The sequence below is a fragment of the Onychomys torridus genome, chromosome 10, assembly GCF_903995425.1.
Source record: "Onychomys torridus chromosome 10, mOncTor1.1, whole genome shotgun sequence".
NCBI classification, from domain to species: Eukaryota; Metazoa; Chordata; class Mammalia; order Rodentia; family Cricetidae; genus Onychomys; species Onychomys torridus.
In genome coordinates, this window is record NC_050452.1 from 59946711 (window position 1) to 59961946 (window position 15236).

The 15236-nt window shown below is 37.6% G+C and overlaps 1 protein-coding gene across 2 annotated transcripts in view; it reads left to right on the top strand.

Annotated features, from left to right (window-relative positions):
- Positions 1–15236, top strand: part of Kcnip4 (potassium voltage-gated channel interacting protein 4) — a 1106582-nt gene that overhangs the window by 203319 nt on the left and 888027 nt on the right. The gene's annotated exons all lie outside the window — the stretch shown is intronic.

The window sequence follows — 15236 nt, forward strand, 5'->3', positions numbered from 1 at the left end:
AACCACACTGCTAACAGATTCCCTAGACAGCTGCCTGACAATCATTGCTGATCAAGAATGGTTTGCTGAGTTTTGAGTGATGGCTCAGTGCTTAAGAGCATTTGATGCTCTTTCAGAAGACATGCATTCATTTATCAGCACTCATTTGGTGGCTCACAACCATTTGTAACAGTGTTCCAGAGGATCCTATACCCTTTTCTGAACTCTGCAAGAATCAGGCATGCATGTGACGCACATGTATAAGCACAGACAAACACTAATACACATAAAATAAATAAAATCTTAAAAATTTAAAAAACTTATTATCAGCCTTAGTGTTCACTATAAAATAGAGCTCATTATAAAAATATTTTTCTCATGGCCATATTAATAAATGTTTCACAATAATTTCTTCTAGTTCCTCTAGTTAGCCAGACCTCCAATGACCTGACTTTAATGCTGATTGTAAAGATATCAGGGAAATTTTATCAAAGTTACCCGATTTTACAGTTCCTTTAATAAATGTTTGAATGAATGTGTGGATGAATAATGTAAGAGCTAAGTGAAAGGCTTTTTTTTCTCCTTGTAATTATACTACCAGAAGCACAAAGAAAAAAATTGAAAAGCATATCATAAGAATGGTAGATCTCTTCAAGAGGAAAGAAAATTAATTTTTATGTGATAACTTTTTCCAGTTAGTACTTCAGTGAGTGATGTGGCTCACCTCTGACATTTGCACTCCCACACAATTTTTGGAGCAGATAGAATTTTCCTGTTTCTTGAGATTGATATAAAGGCAGCCATAAGAATCTCAGCCCACATTTCTGAAGCTGAATTGAAGACAATGTATCCTGTGGCAAAATTGGTAAAGATACACCATGTACCAGTATGTGAAGACAAAAGAGTGGAAGGTGCATAGGGGGATTTTGTTCCAGTTCACTAAGGAGGAAGCTGTCCTCTATTCCATCCTGCAAAAAGTAGTTTGTCAACAGAAAAAGCAGTAGGCTTGATATACAAAACTTGGTAGGGAGTATAGAATGCCAGACTTGCACAGATAACTTAAAAAGCCATAGGTCAGACTGTCCTCACCAGTGTTTTCTTTATCTCAGACTGAAAGTGCTGACTAGGTAAGGAAGTCAAGAAGGCCTGAAAGAGCTGTCTCTCAGAACCTATTTATCAACATGTCAAAGGCTACTAGATCCTATTCCCAGCTCTCAGTTCCTCCTTATCCTTCCCTGAAATCCTTTCCCTCTCCCTTCCCCATGTCTTCCCCTTCATCCTTCAATCCTTCTTATTTTTCTTTCTTTTCTCTAATTTCACTCCGCCGCTCTTACTTTCTTATCTTTCTGTCCCAGCTTACCCCCAATCCCCTTTTCTCACCTTGCTTTTCCTCTTACGTCCTGGATTTCTGATAAGGATTTTCCAATAAGGCAACCCTCTCACAAAGAACAAGGGAGATTGGCAGGCAGACAAATACCTGGGGAGACTGTAAATTAGCCAATATGCCCAGGACGAGAGAGATGGATGCATTCCAGCCTACCACCAGGAACATAGAAATGCAGCCATTATTGAATGCAATCTACTGTCTTGGGAGAAAGTTTAAAATTTTCATAGTATTATGAAAGGGGACTACTACCTCAAAACTGACAAAATAGGGAATTAGACTATATGTTTAGACTATAAACTTTACATCTCAGTTTACTAGGGAAAAGAAGCTGATGATTTACAGACTCCTTATGCACAATGTATCTGCTATAGAGTCCCAAGTTAGTTTTAGACCACTAGAAGCTTTAATGTTAAATGAAATTTTTAGATTCTTTAGTCATATTGTCTGCATACACCTTTTACCAACCAGGGTAACAATTGTTTAGATGAATTAACTCTATGAAATAGAATAATCTTGTCAATGTCCCTACTGAATCTAAAAGTACTGTTTTTTTTTATTTATTTATTTATTTATTTATTTATTTATTTATTTATTTATTTATTTTGTGGGGGAGGGGTTCGAGACAGGGTTTCTCTGCATACCTTTGTACCTTTCCTGGAACTCTCTTTGGAGATCAGGCTAGTCTCGAACTCACAGAGATCTGCCCGGCTCTGCCTCCCGAGTGCTGTGATTAAAGGCGTACACTACCACCGCCCGGCAAAAGTACTGTTTATGTAATGTGCTAGTTTTTGTTTTTTTTTTTTTGTTTTTGTTTTTTAACTTGATACAAGCTGGGGTCATTTGTGATGAAGGAATCTTAGTTGAGAAAGTGCCCCCATCAAATTGGCTTATGGGCAAGCATGTGAGGCATCTTCTTGATTAATGATTGATAGGGGAATGCCCATCACACTATAGATGGTAACATCTCTGGGCAGATTGTCTTGGGTAGACTGAGCAAGTCAAGTGGAACAAGGCAGTAAGCAGCATTCCTCCATGACTTCTGCTTCAGTTTCTGCTTTCAGATTCCTGTCTGGTAAGTGTAGCCTGCTACATTTACACACAAAATACTATATTATAGTAAGTTAACACAATTTATAAGAAAGCCTATTTAGTTTGCTCACCTCTATCTTCCTAAATTCCTTAAATATTGTAGTTAGGACACATCTAAAATTGTCATCTTTTAAGAATACTTTAGAATGGGAAAATTTTATTATTAAAAATGTAGCAAGTAGTCATATTGTTGTACAAAATATGTTAAAAATATTTATCTGTTATGGTTTTGATGGAGTCCACAGCAAAGAAAAGGGATAATTGGATGCTTTAACCCAAATCAACATGTAATGTGTGGGTTTGGGGGTTTGGCTGTACAGGAGGTAAAGAAGAAGGCAGTGGTATCCAATAATTCTTCAAAGCACATGTCTAAGGATCAGGAAAAAAAAAAAAACCTAACATACACAATTAAAATTCAATACTTAAATCTGAATTTAATATGGGTAAACTTATTTGATCGTTCTCAGCTGCATTCATCTTATACTTGATGAGGAATTAAAAGAGAGAGAAGAGAGAGAGAGAGAGAGAGAGAGAGAGAGAGAGAGAGAGAGAGCTCAAAAAATTCAGGACACTTGCTTGATACAGTACCTGCCCATAAAGATAAAGCAGATACCTTTAATATTTTCTAGTCACAGAGCTTCTTGGGGAGTTACACCAAAGACCACATTATTTCCTTTTTTGACTCAGTGTTATGTTTCATCCAAAACATTTTAAAAGTAGATGCCTGACTAACAGTTGAGGCATGAAGAACCTTCTCATCTCTATCCTCCCTGGTAGGAGAGGAAGATAATCTCGAGTCCAGTGCTCACCAGCTGCCACCAACTCATGGTGATTGTTGGCTGAGAGATCTACATAGAGAGTGGGTCAATGGCAGATAGACCTGAATATGAATTTACAAATCCATTTTAAAAGGCTTTTAGTACATTTTCTGCAGTGTGAATTTAACAGCGCATTTGCTATGCCAGAGAGAACGTAGTGTGCAGATTGCATTAGGAGGTTTTACTTTACAGCACACAGTGTCACTCTTGTCACAGGTTTGTTCCCTGACTGATTTTCCTGGAGAAGGTCAGAGCCCTGCATTGCTCTGCACCACCATAGCAGGGTCCTGAATATTTAATCTCGCCACTCTGATGAGAAGGAGCTATGGCAGCAAGTTCCGGGGGGAGTGTGTGCAGGAAGATCATCTTTAAACTGGGTTCAGAACTGCTTCCTTAGGGTACACTCAAGGACATTCAAAAGGCAGAAGAGGACTGGCCGCCCATTCTTTCTGCACCTGGTTAAAAGTGCATGTGAGAGAGCGAACTGAAACTCAAAGGATTTCAGGTCTTCCTTCTGTCTATAGCCTAGGCTTTGTGCAATTCCAACAACAAATGATATAGTTGGGAAGAATGGTGCAAGTTTCAATTTGCGCTGGCATAGCTCTCTCCTTCCCAAAGTGTGTGTTCTCTCGTGCTGTGTAATTCGAAAGCTGTGTGTCCTGGCAGCGCTGCTGGTTGTCAGAATATGGCAAAGGTAATTATTAGTTGTGGGCCTGGACTAGAATGTGGACTGCTGTACTGCTTTTGCTTTTTTTTTTTTTAAGTTTTGGAAATTACCTTGCCATATGAGTGAAGTTATAAAAACTTCAATGAAAAATAGCACAAAAGAGAATTCTTACTGAAGGGAGCTGTAACTTGGTGAGGTTGCTATCACTGAGTAAATAAATTTGATTATTTAATATCGTTGCATCTACTATTTCTAGGTGTCTCCATGGGATACTTTCTTTTTATGTGTGTGAATTTGACATATATGGTGTGTGTGTGTGTGTGTGTGTGTGTGTGTGTGTGTGTGTGTGTGTGTGTGTGTGTGTGTGTGTGTGTGTGTGTGTCTGTGTGTCTGTGTGTCTGTGTGTATGCAGATGAACATGCTTGAGCCAGCGAACACTGTCAGGTATCCTCCCCTAATACACTCCACCTCATTCCTTTGGGACAGGGTCTTCTGAACCTGGAGCTAGGCTGCAAGCCAGCAAGCCTCAGAGATCCCCCTGTCTCCAAACCACACAATGCAAGGGTTATCTGACTTTTTATCTAGGAACTGGGGTCCAAACTCAGCCAGAGCTCTCCCTTATTTCATAGTTGCTATTTTAACTACTTTTATATTTGTTCTTAATTTTAATCCCTGCACTTTTTGTCTTGAAAAGAAGCTGCCATCTATTTTTTTTTTTTTTTTTTTTATAGTTTAAGGCAATTCAATCTCAAGTGACAAGTAGGGGTGTTGCTGTTTCTAACAGATCATGTCAGCAGAGCCTTGCAGGGTACCTGGGTTCTCTTGAGGGGCTCTGTTGTTTGCAGTCTCAAATGCTTCTTCTACAAGTCTGCCTCTGGTGTGGCCTTTAACATTGACCTTTCTTTTGAAATCTCACAATGTGCCTTCATGTCATGAGAAACCTGTCACCCTTTGCTTGGTAAATAGAAACTTAACAAATCTTGTAAATCAAGTCATCATCTATATGTAATGGGTGGGGCTTAAGGAGAGCTCAGTCAATTTAATGTTCTTTCTAAGTATGCTCCTACTGTTTGCCTATATATATATATATGTATATATATGTACATTATATATATAATATAGATATATGACACACACATATACATATATATGACTCAGAGTTGTACTTTCTCTGAGTTTGTTACCTCACAAGAGAATGAAGCTCACACTCCCAATGCTCTTCCTTAAAAAGGAAACGAAAATACCTGGGAGAGTTCACTTTACTCATATTTTTTATCAGTCCAATATTGTGTGTGCTTCTAACACAACAGCAACAACAGCAAAGACTAATCTTCAAATAATTAGAGTGAGGGATGCAAACAGTCCTAAGCCTAATTGTTGTTTTGAAACCATTGCCCATTTCAAGTAAAAGTGAAATCCAGGGTTCTCAATTCCTTTGAGTGTATTCCATTTGAATAGACTAGGCAGCCTCACAGGGTGGACATGGCTTGTGACTTCTCTTGAAGCCAAGCAAGCATCTGGAGTGTCTGAAAGCTGCCTATTGATCAACTTTGACGTTAACTGCAAATGAGGCTTCCTTGACTCCTTGGGGTTTGTTTTGAAGCGAAAGGCTGGTGATATATTACAAGGACCACACCTCAGACTCTCCATCCTCCAGGTGGGTTTAGGAAAAAATATCTGGTGGGTTATAGGGACTGTTATTGAGCCATGCTTTTGTGATCTTCAGTTTGCAATGTGACTTTACATTGACTTTTTATTCCCTGTGGATGGCTGCTATAGGTCACTTTGATCAAAATTGTGTGGTTTATAATAACTGAGGACATAATAAATTAGTACTTTTTCCTACCCTATGTCAAGTACATATATTGAGTATGGGCCCCCCAAATTATTGGAATTTTGACATTTTTAGTTTTTCTGAGATGTCTGAAATAGGTTAAAAATTTTACACAATCATGGAACATTGTTTTAAACCTTCCAGTAATAACATTTGTCAGACTTGAGACCACATCCCTTTTTAATTGTATAGTAACATGAATCTCGGTTAAGGTAAATAGTTTGATGCTAACTCAAGTGGTAAACCAGAGTCCCAGTTGCTTCCTCTATATTGCTCAGCAAAGAAGCAAACAAAATTTCCCATGAGGAAAGTAACTGCTGTATATTTCAATGGAGCATGTTTGGAAACAATGGTTTTGTGCAATAGCATGTCCAGGGAGACATTCAGATCATCTATCTTAACATTTACATGTGAACTCCTGTAAAAGAACCCAGCTCTCACTCTCCTGTTGCACCTGCAACCTACCTTCTTTTGAAATTTCTCAGATTGACTCTGAACTTCCTGTCCAGGTCCACATTGCCACCCATCTTTGGGCTGGGTGCCAGGAACCATCCCAAATGGTGGATGGGTCCTGCAGAGGATGTAAAGAGTTGGCGGGGGAAGGAAGTGAGTCAGGCCATGGTGGTCGGGAAAATCTTGCAGCCTGACAGACTAGCAGCCAGAGTGTTCTTTATTTATACAGATTTAATAAGCAGAGATATATGCATGATGTTCCAAAATATAGATCACGTCATTTTTGGTTTTGGACACATGTTTCTCTTACTTTTGCTCATCTTTTAGTCATCATTAATAAACTATGACAGAACAGAATTATCATTTTCCTCAAGTTTTGACATCATTCATAAACATAGTTATCATTCTTACTCATTAACCTCATAACCTGATTTTTAAGAATATAGAGGCATATGACACCCTGTTCTCAGGCTGGTAGCTTTGGTTGCTTCAAGAATAGTAAACCAAAACAAAATCTTCAAGCCACCCTGGGCATTTTACCATGTCCCAAGCAGTGTATTATTAACTCTTAGTGGTCAGAGTGCCCCCCCCCAAAAAAAAAAAACCCTCAGGCCAAAGCTGCTGCAGTTATTATTCAAATTCTGGCACAATACAATCAATGTTCACATTTATATCTTTATGGAATTGGTCTATATGTCTATTCCTGGCATTCTGTAGTTCACATTACATTATAGTGGCTCTACATGAGCTAACTTTTCTAAGAGAGGGAGTTCCTGACATCTCATACTTTTATCATCTTTCTACTCCATATTTTGCTCTTCAATATGTCTCTGTGTAGGGCAGAGTTGCATGCCATGTAATTGTCTGAGTGTATAGTGGAAAGAACCTTATAATCTGAACTGTGGACTACTCCTCTAGCCCACCCAATCTTGTTGACCTTTTTGAGTTTACTTTTTCTAAAAATATCTTGTTCCTGTTAAAGTACAGGAACAGATGTTTCAAAATGTCTCATAGCCCCATGAAGTTCTTTTGTGTCACAACCTCCAAGGCATAAGGAAAACCTTCAAGTAGATAAGGATATCTCCCCTAAAAGCAGGGGAGGGAAAATAGTATGTTCAGTACATTCCTGGGGACGCCTAGAAGCAGCATTCCTAGGATAAGGCATGAATGATTCATAAGAAAATTTCCATCGATCCAATATCCTCAATTGTACAAATATTAAGAGTGCCCCAAGTATATAACAGGTGGAGATGAGAAACAAAAGAGACATGGCAGTCATCATGTGGCTCAGCTCTGCTGGATCTTTGTCAAGCAGCTGTGCTGGCTTTATGACTTCTGCCATTCCATTCAGATATGGCTGTGCCAGCCAGGTATGGCTCTTTAGCATCCTTTTAGGTTCCATTCTCTAAAAGTACAATTCATGCAGTTATCTTATACCTGGGGCCCTCTATCAGCAAAGCACATCTCTTTCTAGCTCCAATAGCAATACACAAAGTCCTTAGATTTGACTGTGGGTGTGGAGAGTCCCACTGAGGAAGACTCTGCTCTAGATGTGCAAAGTCTAATGGCCTGCTTCTCCAACATATATACTATTTTATTAATGCTTTGACTTCCCTGGGGACACTTATGTGACCACTTTGCTTCCTCCTCCTGAACACAACACAAAAATACACTTCAATCTCATTTTGTAGAAGGTGTTTCACTTCCTTAACACTCTATGTTTTAGTCCGTTTGTGGGCAGGAGGTTCCTTGTTTGATTTTGTTTGAGTTGGAATCTGAACTTGCACTCAGTACTTCTCTGAATCTGTTTATAGGTGAACATTTGTCTACACACTCTTGTTTTTAATACTAAGGTGAGGCAGAGTCCTCATCTGTCCCAAAGACTGAGTCTTCTTTGGGTGACATTATATTATGGTAGATTCCTTTATACGTGCTTTAGGCCCTACTTAAAATACCTTTTAGAGCATTTTGTTGATTTTGACCTAGGCATGGTAAAGGGTCCTTCCCTGTCAGGAGGTACAATTTTCACTTGCTCTGTGCTCACAGAGCTGTCACTGAAGTTGATATGAGCAGTCACAGTGTGTTGGCTTGCTCTTTATTCACTAAAGTAGGTGACTAGTGATGTTTCCAGAATAATAATGGACCTGGCATGGGGACATTCTTCTCTAATGGACAGTAGCTAGTTTGCTATTTTATCAAGACCCACTTTCAGAGCCTGTGACTTTGCCTCAAGGCTCTGTTCTGTTTCTCCTTGCAGCCCCATGGTGTGCTATTTTCACACTGCACATGTTTAATTTTGTAACTTGTGACAATTGGAAAAGCATAACAATATCCACTCCCACAGAATACACTGAGATTTATCAAGAGGAGCTGACTTGGGAAGGAAACTACATTGTGACATGAATCTACTTGAAATCTTCAGGGTTCTTCCTTCCTTGAAGAGAAGCCAACAGATTTTGTTTTGTATTCTAAAGAGCTATGGGGGGGGGGTCACTTAAGTGTACTTATGATTTATTTTGAATTTGGCCTTCTCTGAAAGGTCCAGTAAAAAAAAATAATCCTCCAAATGAAATTAAAAGAAATACATTTTGAAAGATGCCTATACACTTAAGCCCCCACCCCCCCCCCCCCCCCCCGCCGCCTTGCCTCTATAGTTTACTAAGACCAGGAGTTACAGCATAGGATCTTTCATTTATATCATTCTTATCACGCGGTGAACTGATGAGTGTGGTTTGCCTCCAAATTAAATTTAGTTGTAATTCTATTATAAAGAATGTTAGTCTCTATACCACGTGCCCAAAGTACTGAGTGGTGAACTCTGAACTTCATAAGCTATTGTGCAGTTCTCTCACATTTCTGTGCCAGTGATAGAGGTTTTGGTGAAGTATTTCTGAAATATTAAGGTCATCTGTTTATTACTGGCCATGGACACATGACTTTATATTATTGTACATAGTGGCAATCCAAATGTGCTGATAATTAATTCTTTTATTTTCTAGTTTTTGGTTTCACTTTCTAATTTTCTGACATTTAAAATTTATCTTCCTAATTATGTTTTGTATTTTCTTGAGAGTAAGATTAAACAACATTATTTTCCCTAAATACTCTCCAGTCATGTCTACATATAGGCAATATGTTATTGCCATCTCTAGAGGAAGGACTTAATTATCCTGGGATCTGGGCTGTGAAGTGGAAAGTAAATTATCATAGAAGGTCTATTTTTAGAGTTTCCATACAGAATGATTTGTAGGTGATTGACTGCCCAGTGAAAACAATGAAGATAAAGAACCTGAAAGTACAATCTAGGTGACCATCCCTTTAATATATGATAACTGGATGTCTTTCCACGTAAGCAATGTTATCTAAACGAAGGTAAGGATTGGATACGGACAAGGAAAATCCATCTGTGTGAAGGATTACACATAACATAAGTAATACTGAGAGTGGAAGAAATAGTCTTCTCTACAGAAGAGTTCACCAGTTGGGTAGTCAATGCCAGATAGTCAGTTCTGAAAACAAACACACACAAGTAACGTTATCCATACTGAGCAGGTTGTGCTTAGGAATACATATGTACAGATACATATGCATAACATAATAATAAAAAGAGACACCATGGATTTGAAAGAGAGCCAGGATGGAAATCGAGGAGGTTTTGGAAGGAGGGAAGGGAAGAAGGAAATGTATATTATACTCCCCCAAATAAGAGAAATAATGAAAAATACATTTTAGTTTTCTCGAAAGTGCTGAAGAATACAGTTGCTATGTTTTGTGGCTATTAATTCAGAATTCTAAGACAGCATCAGTTTGTTTTTCAGAGTGGCTATACCATGTTACAACTCTGTTGTCAAAGTATGAGCCATTAAGTTTATCTGCATCATGCCAGCTTTTGTTCTTGCCTCAAATTCTCATCCTAGTCATTCTAGTAGAATTATAATTTTATTTTGCACTTAAATTACATTAATGTGGAATATATTTTAATGTGCTTATTATCACCTGTATTGTCTTTCATGGTGAAAAAACATCTCTGTGTAGTTGCTTCTATTTGAATTGTGTTTTGTGCTTTTACATTACTAAATTTTGAAGTTCTTAATACATTGTAGATACTAATTTTTGTCAGGAATGTATACGACAAATATTTAATTATGCTGTGTAGCTTTTCTTTTATCCTCTTGTGAAAATCTTGGAAAAAGGAAAATTAAAGTTTGATGTCATCTAATTTCCAGGTTCTCCTTTTAGAAGTCACATACTTGTTGTCAAGTTTAAGACTTCCTTGCCCAGTTAATTTGTCTAGTTACTTTGAACCACTTACTGAAGAGTTTCTTAAGGTTATTTTTGATTAAAACTTTATTATATTTTGTTGCTTTTAGAATAGTGTTGTCTATACCAGACTGGCCTGGAACTCACTATTTTGTCTTGGCTGCCTTTGACTGCAGAATCCATCTATTTCATGTTCCTGAGTGATTTAAGGCATGTACCAAGATAACTGGCTTCCTAAAACTTCTATAGCTTTACAATTCACATTTAAGTTTATGGTTTATTATGAATTAATACTTTTTGCAAGTCACAGGTATATGATCTAAGTCTGTTTTGCATATGGATGTTGACTGCTCCCATGTCACTCATCAATCCCCTAAAGGATTACTTTCCTTTGTTGAACAACAATTGCAGCTTTTTCAAAAACTCAGTTGTTCAGAATTGTATGGTTCTGATGGGTTTTCAATTGTACTGGTGTCCATCTCCCCCCCAGACCCACAATGTAAGGTATGTATATTTCTTAAAGAAATAGTCCATGCCATCAAAGATAATAAATTTATATTTTACAGTTATTTATAGTATTTCTTGACGTGTGTGTGTGTGTGTGTGTGTGTGTGTGTGTGTTTATGTGTTATTCCTCACTTCTAGGTACATGTGGAAAGCTGTGGCTCCAGGTGTGATTATCTGAAAGTGGGGTGAGGAAGTAATTAAGTTTAGAAGGAAAGAGTTTAATCAATAGCATTAGTGCTCTTAAAAGAGAGAAATGTAGGCAGTGAGGGTAGGGTCCTTGTATAACAATTAGTGTCACTGTAAAAACAAGGTAAGCTTTAAACTAGACCTTGCTGTCTGCCCCAACAGTTGATAGAGTGAGAAGTCTTCATTTCACAAATCAATAAGAGAGGCTTTACCAAGATCTGAAGGTGAAGGTGCTTTGTTCCTGAACCTTCTCATTTCTGCAATAGTCACAAATAAGTGTGTTATTTAAGTCACCTAATCTCCATTGTATTTGTTATTGAAAACTAGGTGAATACTATGTAGGCTCTTATCTTTTGATGTTTGGAGGTTCTGTAATGATATATACCATTTCCATAAATATTTAAAAATGAAAAATTAATTTAAAAAACACTCTTCACTTCAGAGTAAATTTAAGCTATTCCAATTTAAAGTGTATTCAAAGTAGAACTTTTGGTTTTCTTAACTTCAAAAGAGTCTTATAGTTCTCAATCTTATTTTTAAAGTTTTGATTGACACACATATATTTATAGTATGATGCAATGTGTGTATATAACATTAGATCATCCAGTTACTATGTATTTATAAGTAATTCTACTTATTTATTCTGATAAGAGTATTTTAAATCTTATCAATTTTGAAGTCAGTGCCTTTGCTTATCATGCTATGTAATATAACAGTAAAACATTTTCCCCATTTATCTGAAGCTTTGTATTTGATCACAGTTTCCTGTGGTCCCCCCAACCCTCAGCCTTTTGTAACTGCAATTATACTTTTTGTGTGTATAAGTTTGGTACATTTAGATTTTAATTAAGTAGAAACGTACAGTATTGGTCTTCCTTTTCCTCTTTCACTTACATTAATATACTCCAGATTCATTCACATTGTCAAAAATGAAAAATTTCCTTTTACTAGTTTTCTATTTTATGTGTACCAAATTTTACCCATTTACCCCTTGATGGACACAAGTTCCTTTGTATCTTAAACATTTTAGATTGTGTTAAAGTGACCATATGGGTACCAATCTATTTGGGATGTGTTAATTTCAATTTTTTTTTGTATGTAGGCCTAAAAGGGATTTTGACAAAGGTATAATAGCACATTATGCAGAGAATATCTTCTCTTCAAAAAATAATATTGAAAAATTGTATATATTGTGCACAACAGTGAAAGTGAGCCCTTATTTTATGATTTAAAATGAATTAGAGACTAAAATTAAGACCTAGAAACAAAATATTTTAGAAGAAAATTTAGTACTCATTCATAGGTGGATACATGTAAAGCAAAGGATGACTAGACTGCTATTCACAATTCCAGGGAGGCTACCTTGTAAAGAGGACCCTAAGAAAGACACAGGGATATAACTGTCATGATAGAACTCTCATCCAATGACTGATGGAAGCAGATGCAGAGATCCATGGCCAGGCCCCAGGTGGAGCTCCAGAGGTCTAATCAGAGAGAGAGAGGAGGGATTATATGAGCAAGAGATATTGAGACCATGACTGAAAAAAGTACAGGGACAAATAGCCAAACTAGTGGAAACACATGGACTATGAACCAATAGCTGAGGAGCCCCCATGGAACTGGATCAGGCCCTCTGGATAAGTGAGACAGTTGATTACCTTGAACTATTTAGGAGGCCCCCAGGCAGTAGGACTGGGACCTGTCCTTAGTACTTGAGCTGGTTTTTGGAATGTAGGGCCTATGCTGGGACACTTTGCTCAGCCTAGGTGAAGGGAGGAGGGGACTAGTCCTGCCTCAACTGAATCTACCAGGCTGGGCTGACTCCCCAGGGAAGTCCTTGCCTTGGAGGAGGTTGGAATGTGGGGTGGATTGAGGGATGGGCCGGGGTGTGTGTGTGTGGGAGGAGGGAGGACAGGGGAATCCATGACTAATATGTAAAATTAAATTAATTATAAAATTTTACAAAATGAAAAATAGTAGGACTTCAGTTTGGGTGATGATTTTTTATATAGAAACTCAAAATTGAAGATAACAAAAGGAAAAAAATATATCAAACTAAAAAGTATTGGCAAAGCAAAAGGAACAGTTATGAGAAGAGAAAGAAAGCTCATGGGTTGGGAGAAATATGCACATCTGATAAGAGACTGCTATGCCTCAACGCAAGAAATTTATACATCACAAGAACAAGAAAACATTCCAATTAAAAATGAGCAAGGCACTTGAGTAGACATTTCTTGAAAAAGCCTGGCATATGATCCAATAGTCCATGAAAAGTTGCTCAGCATCATTAGTCAACAAGAAAATATAAATTGGAATCACATGAATTATATTGCACAATTGTTAGAATTACAATAATCAAAATGAAAGACAATAAATATTGATGAGGATGTGGAAGAAATGGAACACTAGTAGGGATTTTAGGAAAAAAAGTATGGAGTTTCCTAAAAAGTTGAAAATCAAATAACCATGTTCATTTTAATTTCACACTGCAGCATTTTATCAGTTCATTGAATATGCCCACTAATTATATAATCGCAGTCAAGTCACCATTAATTCTCCCTATTTGATGCCCTATGTCAATGTACTGAACCCCATTAATTCTGTTTCCTTGTATATCCAGAAACAAACTACCTTTATGTCCACTGCAGGCCATGCATGCCTCCATTATTTCTCTCCTGGACCACTGTGCTTCCTCCTCACAGGTATTCTTTCATCTCCTCTAGCTCCATTGCAAGGCATCTTTACTTAGTACACAGATGAGACAACTTTCCTTTCCAGGGACTGGCTTGAAGCATGGTTGTCCTTGTCTTACCTTAGCAAACATGCCTTCGGACCCTCTCCTGGGTTAGTGTACTTCAGCAAGCCCATGTCTCTGGCTATCCTTTAAGGATCCTGATCTCAGGCCCAGCTTAGGCACCTTGCACTAAAGCTGTTCTCTCTACCTCATTTGCCCTTGATAGTTCGTGATTGACTCCTTCTGGTATTTTATACACTAGGATCCCTTTCTTAACTCATGCCTTTCCTATTTAGCCTACTCATTTTCCATCCTGCTACTCTAGTTTAGAAGTTACCCATATGTGATATATTCTTGTTTTGCATTCATTTATATTTTCCTCCCCATACTGAGATACAGGTACCATATGATCAACATCTTTCCCTTTCTCACTATTGTGAGCCCAGTATATGGAACCATACCTGGCACATAAAAAATTGCTCACTATAAACCCAGTAGAGAAATGCATAAAAGTGCTGTGCTTAATATCACCTGTAGTGCATCCTACTTCACCCCTCCAACTAAAGAATAACATACATAGATATTAAATTCACAGACAAAATAGTGAGACTTTACGTCATTATTCATTTATATATTATGTAACATGTATTTATCTTTTGTGTACCAAACACTGTCAAAGATGCCATAGGTATAGAAGAAAAATGTGAAAAGCATTTTACTAACCTGTGTGCATAGATATAGCTTTATTTTAAACCTGTTCAACAAATTTTTTAATTCCTGGAAAGTGTGCTTCTTCATTAACCCATTTCAATGGGTATACCACTGAGACTGTGGATATCGAGGGGATCCTTGAAGAGGGGACAAATTACCACTAAATGTCTTTAAGCCTGCGATTTCACTACACTTCTTTTTCTCCTTATTGTATAAGAACATCACTTCATGCATAGCATTGGTGAAAAATGCTAGTTCCAAATAGAACTCTTAAGGGTGTCAAAAATGGGGGTAGAGAACCTTTTAAAATAAGGGGTTTGAATTTCCTTTATGTACTATATATCACAGAAACAGTCTTTATATATATAGCCAGTAAAAACAAACAAAAGCCCCGAGAGTATTAATTAAGAATGTAAAGCCCAAAAAACTGCCCAAGGCCCTGAAGAATTCTGAAATAATGACACTTTCTAAGATGCGAGCATCCAGTTTTCAGGCATTTATAACAAATGTAGTGCCACTCTTGGTACAAAAGTGCCCCGTGCAAATAGCAGGCCCTTGGGATTGCTCTCCAAACTTAAAATCAGTCCATAGGGAAACAGCAAGTTGCATTT